The following is a 10,101-nucleotide window of genomic DNA, read 5'->3' as shown; positions in this document are numbered from 1 at the left end:
TCGTGGAACATGTGGGAGCCAACATGGGTATCCAGATCCCGCTGTTGGTTATTGACCGGAGAGGCGTCTCGGTCATGTCTGCATGTCTCCCGAACCCGTAGGGTCTACACACTTAAGGTTCGGTGACGCTAGGGTTGTAGAGATATGAGTATGCGGATACCCAAAAGTTGTTCGGAGTCCCGGATGAGATCCCGGACGTCACGAGGAGTTCTGGAATGGTCCGGAGGTGAAGAATTATATATAGGAAGTCAAGTTTCGGCCACCGGGAAAGTTTCGGGGGTCACCGGTATTGTACCGGGACCACCGGAAGGGTCCCGGGGGTCCACCGGGTGGGGCCACCTATCCCGGAGGGCCCCATGGGCTGAAGTGGGAAGGGAACCAGCCCTTAGTGGGCTGGGGCGCCCCCCATGGGCCTTCCTCCTGCGCCTAGGGTTGGAAACCCTAGGGTGGGGGGCGCCCCACTTGCCTTGGGGGGCAAGTCTCCCCCCTGGCCGCCGCCCCCCCATGCAGATGGGTCTTGGCCGGCGCCCCCCCTCCCAGGGGGCCTATATAAAGGGGGGGAGGGAGGGCAGCGGCACCACAGCCCCTGGCGCCTCCCTCTCCCCCTGCAACACCTCTCCCTCTCGCAGAAGCTTGGCGAAGCCCTGCCGAGATCCCGCTACTTCCACCACCACGCCGTCGTGCTGCTGGATCTCCATCAACCTCTCCTTCCCCCTTGCTGGATCAAGAAGGAGGAGACGTCGCTGCTCCGTACGTGTGTTGAACGCGGAAGTGCCGTCCGTTCGGCACTCGGTCATCGGTGATTTGGATCACGGCGAGTACGACTCCATCAACCCCGTTCATTGGAACGCTTCCGCTCGCGATCTACAAGGGTATGTAGATGCACTCCTTTCCCCTCGTTGCTAGTATACTCCATAGATGGATCTTGGTGATGCGTAGGAAATTTTAAAATTCTGCTACGATCCCAACAATCCGTATCTAGTCTATATTGAAATATCTAAAAATACTTATATTTAGGCGGAGGGAGTAGAAAATAAAAGGCATGAAAGTGTATACTAAGTAGTTCCATATTGGCTTCAGAGCACAAATTTGTATTCCTGTCAGGAATTTCAGGACTTAGCTTTTGAGTTTTATACAGACAGATTCTCTTGTTGCAGCAGCAGAATGGTCACTGCCATTGACACGCAAAGAGAAACCTTGAGAAGTGTAATTGTACTCAAGTGTGGAGCACACATCATTATTATTCTGAACTGGTTGAACCATTGTTTTAGACTATCTTTTTTTCTGGTTTTATGCCATGATGCTACTGTTTGTGTCGTTCCGTTATCTTTTGATAACCATATACACTCTAGGCCATACAAAAAAACACAGCATCATCAGTTTGGACTAAGATGAGCAATACAAATCTTTCATGAGATCGTGTGGTGCTCAAACAAATGTACAGACATCAGACAACAACATTGAGTACTCATACAGGCGTACACCATGTGTAACTATTAACAAATGGGAGTGTAGTGCTCCAATTCCTTAAGAAGCGAAGGCTGTATGTTACAGAAAGTTGGCAGTGACTTAGTCCAAGCATCCAGAAATGAACTAAATCATTATTAGGTACATATAATGAGAAGAACAATAAAAATTGTACTCCCTCTGTAAACTAATATAAGAGTGTTTAGATAACTAAAATAGTAATCTAAACACTCTTATATTAGTTTACGGAGGGAGTAACAGTTAAGTATTAGCATGAGGGTACAAAAATCCAAGAACTAACAGCTCTCTTGGGCCATTGCCAGATTATTATTTTGTTCTAGAGTATTTCCAGATTTGTCGGCACGACCTTGGGCCATTATCATATCCTGACCTTGTTGTGTTTAATGCCTACATTTAGGTTATCGTCTGAAATCTGTCACCAACAACAAGGCTACAAAAGGCTCTGCATTGGGGTATCATCAATTTTCACAAGAAAACCTAGAAAAAATAGAGTTTGTAAACAGAGCAGTCTGTCGATCAATGTTCGACAGTGATCAAGAATGCATAGTTAGGAGAGTTCCAAGAGGAAACAGAGTCCTGGAAATTTGCAAGGCTCTCTGTAGTTTGGGACAGCAAAAACAAAACATATGCCTCTCATATAATTTGTTTTGTTCAATTTAAAAATGTCTCTTCAATCATGGAAATAGATAAATTGCCATAGGCATACTCCCAAACTATGTGCCTCACAGAAGAGGCTCGATAAGAGTCAAAACATATGAACAACGATGACCGGAGCTTCTGCATGATTTTAATAGAAGGCACGAGAATAGAAAGTATAGCTCTGCATTTACCTTGCATGATGATGCCACACAATTAATACAAATTAACTGAATTAAAAACATCAAGGCAACATACTTCTTTCAGTGGTTGTAGCATACACATTGGGGTTGGTCTCTAACAGAGCACGTGAACTGAACTAACAAAGTTGAAATAAGATGAAGTCAATTAGCAAAACCATGTTTTATTAGGGTGATAATAAAGATACAAATTTGACCTCAACGATGATGTAAGCCCTCAAATGTTTTTATGGCAGTTTAGTATTATGTTTCCCTTCTGGGATAATGGCAGGTAAATATCTTGTCCCGGTATTATGCATACATCTAGTATGACTCTTAGCCATGCTTTTCTCATGAACAGATTGTTGCTAGATAATATCCAAGTCTAGACTCTAGATTTAGAAGATGAAACAGAGGTAGAAATAGTAGGAAATGCTTTTGACAGTTCACACCAACAGAGATTCATGTACACCATGGTTGCTTATAAACTGATTCATACCATAGTCCACCCAATTGCAGATATAGAAAAAAGATTGGAATTGTTGTAACTCGAGTGACAGTTCAACTGACATAGACATACCTTGCCTGGACACCGAGACTGTCGGGATAGATGAGAAGAGGGCAGTGACAAATATCAAGGGTGTGAACAATTGCTGCTTGCAAGGCACATGGATGGTGGGCGTCGAGATTGTAGGCCATGCTTGTGTTCAACTCACATCACAGTGTTGCACCTTCCTTGATCAACCTGTATGACACATGTGCAATGCAACACAAATTGATATGACATGAGATAGCGGCAAAAGAAAATCAATCGCTAGTTCAAAAATCCTAGAAGAATTCAAGCACAACACCTACATCTTTCTTGCCGATATTCATGGTCTTCTCCTGCAACACGCTGAGGTCGTTGACGCTCCACCGCATAAACTGTGGGATGACGAATAGCGACATCATCATGAAAAAAGATTCCAGGCAACAACATGGTCATGGTCGATCCATCGGGGGCGTTGCTGAGGACATGATATCACACCAACTGGTACTACACTTTTCGTGAAAAAGTTTGGTAGCACACTTTGTTGAGAATCATGTATCAACACAAATCTTATCAGTATAGGAGCCGAGGTGGAAGATCATATATGTATCTATGATTGTGTATATCTAACATTACATACAATGGAAGTGCATCCAATGAGGCATAGACGAAAAGATGGGTGTCGTGGCTGTCAAGAAAGACGGTGGGGGGCTGGAAGTTGCCGAGCTAACTGCAGAAAATTTGGATGGTATTAACTAGCAGACATCATCAAATGGTTGATTTACTGAAGAAAACAAGTTCACAAAAATCATATCAGTGGTGGCTACCTGTCTAGGCTCCGGGGTCCTCAACAGCAGGCAGCGTTGTGCGGCTGCACTCTGACAGGGCACTTGGCGTAGCACTGCTCATCGGACCAGGCAACATGCATGGTAGGCGAGCTCTTTCTCCAGTTCTGTAATAGACACCCTCATGGAACCTTTTTCTTCTCTGAAATAAATAGTGCATCAGTATTATACTCTCTCTGGACACATTGTAAAACTGAAACTATGGTCTATGCCGTCAGTCAAAAAATGTTGTAAATTGTGTCAACCGTGCGCATCAATCCAAGCAAACAAAGACCTCCCCTAAAAAGGCAAACAAAGACCTTAAGAGCAATGAAACTCTTCATTGTCTAAAATCAAAAGACTGAATCTGCTCTGCATCGTGATTTATTTTGAACTGTACTGAAGAATCATACAGAGGACTTGTCCTTGCAGCATGACTTTTAAAGTTGGAATCCTTGCAGCACAGCTAATTAATCCCAGACTACAGAGTGAACAGCAGTACAAATTGGTGAGACCTAATAACATCTAGAAATTTTATCTCTCCTGCAATGTCTATGGCGCTTTCATTCGCTATCAATTCCAGGAGTACACACTGCAGTGGTCAATAGGCTGTAACACGAGAGTCCTTTGCGTTGAAATGATCCTTGTATAGTTGAACCAAGCCACTGAATTCTCTGAAACACGTCATCCCAGCGTTCCCATGCATACTGCCGAAATTAAGAACAACTGGGAAATATAAAGTATTCAGAGCTGCAAATTTCTTTACCCAGCAAAAATCTAGATACTGTATATTTTATAACAGACATCCATGCTAGCGTTACAAAGTACAGCCACCATACAAACAAAATATGGACAGTGAACAGTATCATCTCCAAGCAAAATCTACAGTCAGCTACTTCACCATGTTTTTGTTTCAGCGGGTTATGTTTACTCATTACTTTCATATTGCCTAGAAACCAAAGTAAGAAATGTTCTCTTGGTAGAATAAAAAATTTCCAGATACCATACCTGAGTTGATAACAATATGTGACAAGTGAGATGCCTTGAGGCCAAAACAGAGTCATGACAAGTGAGATGCCTTGAGGCCAAAACAGAGTCAAGCAGAGCAAGTTTGCATCAACAAGAGAGAAACATAAGCAATCAGACCTAGGCCAATAATGGTAGACCGGGCGGCGGCGAGGGAGCGAATCGAGGCTCTCACGGTGGCCCAACAGTTTGATGCAGATTGGTAGCACCTGTGTGAACAGGACAAGCTTCTGGTGCTCCTGCAACAGCTCCGACATGTAGTGGCTGCGGCGGCACCGACGCCATCCAATCCGACGACACAGACGGGCACAGAAAAACAAAGGCAACCAATTCAGCGAGGCCGCCCACCCAGAAAAACACCCAGAAAAACGCACCAAAGAACCAATCTTTCATAACCAGAGAAGAAGGCGAGACCCAATCTCAGCCGCCGTTCGTCATTACCTGCCTATGGCCCTCCTGGGAGAGAAGCAGTCGTCCGCGCTGTGCAGGCCATCCATCGAGCGTCGCACCACGGGCCCCGCCAATCGGTCCCCAGCCCGCACGGCCGCGTGGGACTCCCGCACCGGCGGCAGCCCCAAGGGGCCTCCAAGTCGATGCTCGACTCGGCACGGGGGAGGGGCTGGCCCCGAGGTGCGGGGAGCCAGCGAATCCGTCGGCCAGGAGCTGGGCGGCGCCCTCCATCATTGCCGTCGTTTGGGGAGGGACGCGGTCCCGATCGAGGCGGTGTGGGGCGGGCGGCGCGGGGCAGGAGGTGGCGGCGGGAAGGAGGTGTAGATGGGATCGAGGGGCAGGGTCGTGCTCGTGCGAGGCGCTGGTGGCTTTTTTTTCTTCTTTTCTTTCCTCGGTACCTGTTCGGGTCTGACTTATGAGGCTGAGGCCCAAGTGGCAATGCTTCAGCCATGTGAGACGATCTCAGGGCAAGGCCCAGGTAGTAGTGCGGGACAGATCATGTAGTACGTACGAAAATTTTGCGACGTGGTTCCCCGAATTAGTACCACCTCGCATATATATGTTTTAAATTTAAAGTGAAAACGTAAATTCATAGAAAGAAAGCGTATTGTGACGGTGAACCCGACAAAGTCGATCCGTGCTTTATTATTTAATAATTATTATTAGGGAGACTAGCAAAAAAGCCCGTGCGTTGCAACGGGTAACAAAAATTATATTTCGCCACTTATCACAATTGCTCCGTCCCCTCATTGTCATCAACCTATTCATCCTTTTGCAAGTTTTATTATGTACACGAGGTTGTGGTTTTCATCATCATACTAAGCAAATGCCAGTTAGAAAGAAGAGGTGGAGGTCAAGGGCTACTTTGAGGGCCATCTTAATGACTGGAGCCTCGATCTGTTTTACTCTGAGTGCCTTACTCGAATGAATGCGACGTAAAAAAATAGTCCATTAAAAGAATTTTTCAGGTATGCATGTATATATATTTAAAATTTATACACATTTTTTCTCAGGAAATTTTCATATATAACATGTTATATTTTGAGTTAGTGTCTGATAGTTAAATATTTTGAAGAGTATTTTAATTTGTCAGAACGCAATGCCTTCGACGTGGTTGATCCCATGATGATGATCTCGATTACTCCGCGCGCAGCTGACATTGAACCACGCCATCACAAGTCAATGTCTAATACTTTTAAAACTAATCTCCTCAAGTTGGACGTGACAGTCGCCCTTCCCGCTCTACGGCTTACACCTAGTCCATACGTCGTCCCTCATACACCCATTCACTTTTAAATTGTACATGTTGTTTTTCAAAATGCATCAACCTTCCATTTAAAACACATAAAGACTTTTTAAATCACATGGACCTTTCTAAAGAGCATAAATATTTTTTAAATTACGGATATTTGTATGTATGTGAACACTTTTTAGAATTACATGAACATTTTTTGAGAAAGGGTGAACATTTTTCAATTTATATGAACATTATTTTAATACTTGAAAACTTTTCTTAAAACCACACTAACAATTTTAAATGCATGAACGATTTTAAAAAATTATATAACATTTTCAGTAGGCATATAAACACATTTTAAATGTGTCACTCATATTAATTGGATTTCGAGTGTGATCAGATTACACGCACGTGCCCAAGTTTATTCTCAAAGATTTAGTCATCTTTCCGCTGAACACGTCTCACCAAGAGTAGCAGGTTGATTTGGCTCATAATTCTGGTCGAGCCGTTTCATCGGGACACATGCAGCGTCGCATTTTGATTGGACATGCATGCGCATGCCCGGCAGGCACCCCATGCTTCTTTCCGAGGCTGAGTTAATTTCCTCGTTTCTCTTAAGCGAACCCTCTTTTTATTTATTGATGCCATGGCTTGTTGATTGTGGCAACTCACGTCTATATAAATAGGTGTGATTTGATGTCAAAAAGCAATGTGGGACTATGACTTAGAATACTGGCCTTTTTTTTTTGCACAAAGAAAAATAGCTCAGTTGGTGGCATCCTTAAAAGTTGTTACATCAGCACATCAGGACCAGTTGGCCCATAACACACTGGCGAGGCCCAGCTTGGCGACAGACGTACGAAAATTATCCGGGCTGCTCCTGCTATAGTAGCGACCGATCGACGACGTACGTACGAGAAGCGCTAGCTAGCTGTTGATGTATACGAAACCTATTTTTATTTTACGCTAACCACTACCCCACAGGACCAGCTGGCCCATATAACTTTATTTAAAAAATAGGCCCATATTACGTGGATTTAGGCCCAGCTGGGCAACGCAGCAGGGATGATGATTCAAACACGAGAGCTAGTTGGGGACGTAGTAAGATTAATACCACCTTGTCAGATAGAAAAAGATAGATGAGATGGACGGACAAAAAAACTGAAAGCGTAAATTCACGGGAATAAGCGTATTGTGACGGTGAACCCGACAAAGTCAATCCGTGCTTTATTATTAGGGAAAGATATATATATATATATATATATATATATATATATATATATATATATATATATATATATATATATATATATAGCAAACATGACCGTGCGTTGCAACGGGAGAAAAACAATATCATACGGATTTTGTGCAATAAGCATAGCTTAATATCTCCTCGCAATATAGATGCATGTCCTTTATTTCAGCATAGTGCTCTTCCACATGTGTGCTATGCAAGAGGATAAATAAAATCACATGCGCCTAACACAATAAGCATGCCTCAAGATCTATACACAGGTCTATATTATCTATTTTAGCATAGGGCCCCACTTGTGCCGCCGCTTGGCTGGGCATATTTTACACAATGTTTAGTTACTCTATTTAAGCTTACATTTCTATTGTAATGATAAATTAGTTTTTGTATGTTTCAAGTCAGAATATAGAAATTGCTTAAGCAACAAATAGCAACTCAATCAAACATGCCATCCCGCATAGAAACTATGCGTTGAAAAAAAATCAAATTTGAAACGTACAAAGAGTTGAAAACTTATAAATGTTGTGCAGAACAATTTGTTGGACCTTCTTGTAGTTCATTTGGATCAAGTTCTCATGAGTCGCGATGCCTTGCTAACTCGCATATTTTCACCGTGCCTACCTTCTAAATAAAATAGCACTTGAATTAGACGAAATAGATCAATGAAAACATGTATAGAAGTTCCTTCCTTTGTTACAAAGAATAGATTGATGATGCGTACATTAGAATGCTATACTTTAATTGGAATGGTAGCAGATACCATAGAACTAAAATTAAAGATATCCAAAATTAAATCGGTTAATGTGGAGTCCAAGTGTTAGCATGTAACTTGGAATAATACTAATGTGATGCTAAAAATTGGGCCGATATAATGGAGACAAAATTTGGTCAACGTTAAAGATGAATAGTACTAAAAAGTGAAAGCCATGTCATATGCTATTTTTTTATTGAAGAATAGAGAAATCAAAAGTAGAAAGATCCTTGTATGAGCGGTTGGCAATGCAGCAGCATCAACTGAGGCAATTATTACCCATGAAAAAAAACTGAGGCAATTATCATAGTTGTAGACCAAACTGTTCACATTGTTTTAGACGGTGGAGAAATTGATTGCCCAAACGCATCACCTCCAATGGAAGAATTTCCTCTAAGGCCCTCTGCTAAATATCATTACACTGCTTGTATGACATATATCTGCTGGACTCAGCTAGCTCTAATACACATGGAGCTGTCGGCAATTCTTTTACAACAGCAAGTGCTATGGTATGTCAGGTTGAACCAAACAATTGAATTGCTAGAATAAATTGGTGAAAATATGCTTCTCTTGCCTACATGGTTTGAGCATAGGCAAAAGTAGACGGTAACGGATCGGGTGGAACATAGATTAGTGACGAATGAGAAAAACGAACCGGCTCCAAGTGGCCTGATTATGATGGATTCAGTAACTGACCTGGAAACAAATTCAGAAAATTATAGTGATAAAAACAATGACAAAAACGGTGAGGATCCTAGATGAGGTAGACATCAGGTGATTCAAGCTGACAAAATAGATTAAGCCTATAGTGATTGCAACCACCAGACATCATAGAAAGATGAGATAGCCGCCCCATGTGCACCGGCGTTGGCGTTGTTGAATCCATCAATGACGGGGAATCGTTAATTCCTTATGTTCGACCGCGGCGACACTGTCCATGGCAGGATTGACTGAGACCGGCAAGTTATGGGCAGAACCAAATTAGTGGCCTTGCAGTTGCACCAGCCAAAGTTAACACGGAGAAGCTAGGGAAGCACGCCTACAAATTGGTTCGTGCAGCCGACGCATGACCACATCTCGATAGCGATGTTGTATATGAGGATCCATGCATGTATGTGCCGCTCGTGCTAGCAAGCAAGCTAGATCATGCCCGCGTGAAGCCATCGATCGTGGCGTACTTTTGGGAGATGATGTTGGGGTGATGGGCTGGGCTACGCTCGAGCACGAACTCGTGGCATGCGGAAGTAGTCGTCCCGTGCCGCCATCGCGTAGTCGTTCGACCCCGCGCATCATCCTATCTCGGTCACCAGCGGCGGCGGCCGCAACACCGTCACTGCGTACTCAATGTGGGCGCCGACATGCCACCGTCCACTTCTTCATGAACTTCACCTCCGCATCGCTGCTCGGCCCCGACGATCGACTCTTCCCCTTGAGATAAGGATCGCCGCTCGTCGACGTCGCCTCCGCCCACCGCGTGGGCCGACGGCGAGAAAGAGTTCTCCGATGGGTCAGCCATGGAGCGATTTCTTTCTTTCGGTGGATTTGCTTTTATAGAAACAGATCAGATTTTTTTTTGAGACACAGAAAGAGATCAGATGAGAGATCGAATCAAAGGGGAGAGACAAGACTGGGCTCAGTAAAGGAAACGCCCTGGATCACGGGAGGAGATCGGGATGGACGTGGTCGGACACGACGCATGTGCCTATCGCTTCCTCGACCTTCGGCAGAC

General features: G+C 43.8%; 1 long non-coding RNA gene across 5 annotated transcripts; it reads right to left on the bottom strand.

The window, feature by feature from the left end:
- Positions 1 to 1,078: 1,078 nt before the first annotated feature.
- LOC123180256 (uncharacterized) lies at positions 1,079 to 5,505 on the bottom strand. Of its 5 annotated transcripts, none has more exons than XR_006490828.1 (5): positions 5,124 to 5,505; positions 3,660 to 4,946; positions 3,159 to 3,562; positions 2,884 to 3,048; positions 1,079 to 1,541 (listed from the first exon to the last, which is right to left on the bottom strand). It is a non-coding gene; the product is annotated as an uncharacterized lncRNA (long non-coding RNA). The 5 variants fall into 5 exon arrangements; XR_006490827.1 differs by having other exon boundaries at positions 1,081 to 3,048; positions 3,159 to 3,371; positions 3,473 to 3,562; XR_006490829.1 differs by having other exon boundaries at positions 1,082 to 3,048; positions 3,660 to 3,819; positions 4,665 to 4,946.
- Between the last annotated feature and the right edge of the window lie 4,596 nt (positions 5,506 to 10,101).

The sequence above is a fragment of the Triticum aestivum genome, chromosome 1D (assembly GCF_018294505.1).
Source record: "Triticum aestivum cultivar Chinese Spring chromosome 1D, IWGSC CS RefSeq v2.1, whole genome shotgun sequence".
NCBI lineage: Eukaryota > Viridiplantae > Streptophyta > Magnoliopsida > Poales > Poaceae > Triticum > Triticum aestivum.
Note: the sequence above shows the minus strand (reverse complement) of the source record. Positions and strands in the feature narration are given on the sequence as shown.